Raw genomic sequence first — 4,527 nt, 5'->3', positions numbered from 1 at the left:
CCGCCTCATTCGTGAATCCGAAAACGTTTTTTTTATTACAGAGTCAGTTTGGAACTAACCCAGTTTCAAAAACAAATTCGCTATTACATTGTCGTTATTTCCGACGAGTCTTTGAAAAATGGATGGGTTACAACTATGATATAACCGCAAGGTTGACGTAGGACTATCGTTGACTTGATAATCGTTTGTTTGTATTGATTACATTATTGATTGAATGAGTGTTGTGTCCGTATCCGCTTTTGTAGTTCGTGTTAGAGAAACACATTCCGGAGGACAAAAATGCATGCGGATACAGATGTACCTTCGGCTTGCATCAATCAATAACTTCAACGTGTTGGGAAACACATTCCGGTTTGTAGGATTGCAAGCGAATACGAAAGTATTCATTCCGATATGCACTGGGACAGAATTGCCTTCGGATTTCATGTTTTTGCAATGCCAATTTCCCCAGACATATTGGTTTTTGAAGTCCGTGTTAGGGAAACACATTCATTCCGTTCTGCAGATAGGCATAAGGAACAAGAGTTCCACAGGCTTGCATGTATTAGAAATGTCGATTTCCCTTGGTTTTGAAGTCTGTGTTGGGAAAACCGTATTGGGCTTGAGCTCGGGTAGACTGTACTCTTCGTAGTGGCTCTCCGTGATTGACCGGAACCAGTGAAATTGCACAGAGAACATTGAATGCACTTGGTAGTAGCAAACCATTCTCATTTTCTGTGTGGAGCACACCGCAAATCGCCGTTGCTCTGGTTTCTTCTTTTGTTCGGTACCATTTTAGGCGCATTGGATCAATCAAAATGGCACTTAACGCGTTTTGATAATGCTTGACATTCCACAATTATTCAATTGTTTATCTCATGAAAAAATAAACGTTATTCATTGTGATAGATGCGATGATAGAATTGTGATAGATGTGAAATATTTCCTATGAATTGATGCAAACATCCTTGCGATTTATCAAGATTAATCAATAAATAAGAAAAGCTCTCATGCAAAAATTAAAACCAGTCTTCAGAAAACAAACGCAGGGCTGCGCTTGAGTTGAATTTTCATCAGCGCGCGCTCAAAGAACACTCGTATTCTCTCTTGGTGACAAGCACGACAGCGCAAAATGTACCCGGCGCAGAACTCAGATACTAAACATTTCTTCTCACTTGTGTGATGCGCGTCTCATTCTATATACACACACACACATACACATCAAATTCTAGCGCCCGCTTTGTCTTCGTTCGTCCTAAGCAAAGCATAAGAACAACAGCGCGCCCCAATTTGAACCATATAAAGGGTGTGTCACATCAAATTGCATCACGGAAAAAACGCTGTAGAAATTCGCCCAGTAGACCGATCCTTTTGAAAATTTTAGACAGTAAAATAAAAACTATTAAACAACTTTTGGCATTTTCTTTTTATTCATACTTCGAGCCCAAGCCCGTATGCTCGCACCTTCCTCTTTACCCCGTCCATAAGGTTTTGTACAACGTCAGGTTGTAGTTTTTTTTTGAACAGAAATCCATTTTCTCTTGAAGTTCGCCTCCGATTTGACAACTTTTGGGTTCTTCCGGAGGGCCTGCTTCATAATCGTCCAATATTTCTCTATTGGGCGAAGCTCCGGCGCGTTGGGCGGGTTCATTTCCTTTGGCACGAAGGTGACCCCGTTGGCTTCGTACCACTCCAACACGTCCTTTGAATAGTGGCACGAAGCGAGATCCGGCCAGAAGATGGTCGGGCCCTCGTGCTGCTTCAATAGTGGTAGTAAGCGCTTCTGTAGGCACTCCTTAAGGTAAACCTGCCCGTTTACCGTGCCGATCATCACGAAGGGGGCGCTCCGCTTTCCGCAAGAGCAGATCGCTTGCCACACCATGTACTTTTTGGCAAACTTGGATAGTTTCTGCTTGCGAATCTCCTCCGGAACGCTGAATTTGTCCTCTGCGGAGAAGAACAACAGGTCCGGCAGCTGACGAAAGTCCGCTTTGACGTAGGTTTCGTCGTCCATTACCAGGCAATGCGGCTTCGTCAGCATTTCGGTGTACAGCTTCCGGGCTCGCGTCTTCCCCACCATGTTTCGCCTTTCGTCGCGGTTAGGAGCATTCTGAACCTTGTATGTACGCAGGCCCTCCCGCTGCTTGGTCCGCTGGACGAATGAACTTGACAAATTCAGCTTATTGGCGACATCCCGGACCGAACTTCTCGGATCACGTCTAAACTGCTTAACTACGCGCTTGTGATCCTTTTCACTGACGGAGCATCCATTTTTGCCGTTCTTCACCTTCCGGTCGATTCCCAGCATCTTACCGATGTCCCGATGTGACAACTCCGGATTCTCGAAATGGGTGCACAGGATTAATTCACGACGCTCTTTTTCGTTCAACGACATTTTTCCAAATTTACGAAAAATTGACAGTGAAGCATGGCCAACGTGATCTATACACACATTATCTGATTATAAGCGAAAGCTGAAGATATAATTCCTAAAAATTAAATTTCTACAGCGTTTTTTCCGTGATGCAATTTGATGTAACACACCCTTTACGCTTGGGGGCTGTCGTGGACAGAAAAAGTACAATTTTAGACTCCCCCTCCCCCTCCGTGGACAAGCGTGGACATTGACTATACCCCTCCCCTGTTGTGCACGTGGAAATTCTTCCATATATTTTAATCGAAAAAAATTGAAATAATTGCATTGTGCCTATATTCAATTTTAAATAAGTCTTATTTTATATTTGGTGTTTTTTAATGATAAAAACAATTCAACAAAAACCCCATTTTCCTTTTTCGTTAATGGTGACTAGAAATCTTCCGATTCATTCGTCGCTACAAATCATATATTCAAAAATGAAGTAGGCACAAGTTCTGAAACTTATCAACTGTACTTTGTCCAGCTCCAGTATCTCAACTTGACTGACAACAGTCAATACAAAACCTTTCCCGTCACCATTTGGAGGATTTTCAGAGGACGCGTTCTATTCCATATATCGGTTAAGATTACACCAGCGCAATGAAAATATGTTTTATTAACAAATTCCCAGCGGCCAATCTGCATCGAATATCCAGATGACTTTCAGAGTGCTCGTGAGACAAAATTATACCGGACAATTGTTTTCTATTCTTCCATTTTTTCATTAACATTGCCCGAAAAGTTATTTCAAATACTTATATAATAACTTATTTGTATCGCTCTTCAGTTTGTTCTAAATTGTATTCATGTAGTATTGATCACGCTCTTTACTACCAATATATCTCAAAGTTTGAAAATATGTGGAATCATTAGATGTAGGAACAGCTCGGTTATGGCAACTGTATGAAATGGTGGGTTGAAGTTACTATAACAAAAATTCATTCTTTTTCATCGCATTTGTTCTAATGCGTTTGAAAACCTATTTGATCATTTATGTAATAATTTATGTAATAATCCCACTTATTGGTATTAAGCCCAAAATACTACTCCTTCAAAATCGATTTTCGGTAAAATTCGAGAGAACCAACGACAAATACATATCTGCTTTTCTAAAGGTGTTTCCAAAGCAAAAACGAAAACACTATTGATTCCATCCGACATTTGCACCCTAAATAATCCTACTGAAATTAGAAACATTTCTTCGATGACTTCAAAGTACTGTAAACACTGTACAATCAAGAAAAAAAGAATCATAGCGGAATCAACAATCTATAATCAAACGACGCATAAAATAACATCTGAAGAAATGTAATTCGCCTGCAGAAAATCTCCAAAAAACGAGTGTCTATGGAAAAGAGTTTTCCTGGAGACTTCTGAAATTATTTAGCTCAATTAAAAACTGTTTAAATTGAAGCTAATTCGAATAAAAAACAACCAATGGGTTTAGGCATACTTCTTTACTGTACTTTGGCTGCGAGATACTAGTTAAGATATTGAAACGATAATTAGAACAAAGAAAACAATATTTTGAATGCCTAAAATGCTCCAATTTGAAGAAAATATTTTCAATGCGGCTAATTCCATAAAACGTAGAATTGTCAATCTCAATTCCAAATATAGAGCAGGAAGACTTATCGCTTGTGATTTTAACCATGGCATTGATCGTATTGATAAAAATTTCCTCTTGGTCGTGGTACAGAATATGTATTCCAACCCCGGATTCAAAATCTCCTTGTAAAAAAAAACAAATGTCGTAATTACATATGCTGATTACGGCAATTTCATTTGTAGCGCCCCAATCTTTCTTTCGGTAGGACAAAGTGATTCTTAACATATTAAGGACCGCACGTTTTGGGGCAAACTTGATCGCTGCATTTGTGCGGATTCCACGAATGAGAACGTTTTCTTCGATGTGGATGAGGCGGGAGCGAGCCATCGGTAGGCCTCATTAGATTCTTAGCAAACCAAGGATTTAACCATCAAGTGTAGGAAACACGGGTTATTTCGTGATCTATCCGTAACAGACGGAACACCAAACACGAGAAATCTCGTCAGCGTTCCGCAATGTGTTAAAAAGCTGCTCTCCGGTGCATACTTAACTCAGCTGTATCAAAGATAACGTCGCCAAATGG

The sequence above is a fragment of the Toxorhynchites rutilus genome, chromosome 3, assembly GCF_029784135.1.
Source record: "Toxorhynchites rutilus septentrionalis strain SRP chromosome 3, ASM2978413v1, whole genome shotgun sequence".
Classification (NCBI taxonomy): Eukaryota; Metazoa; Arthropoda; class Insecta; order Diptera; family Culicidae; genus Toxorhynchites; species Toxorhynchites rutilus.
The sequence above is the reverse complement of the archived record's forward strand: the minus strand, read 5'-3'. Positions refer to the sequence as shown.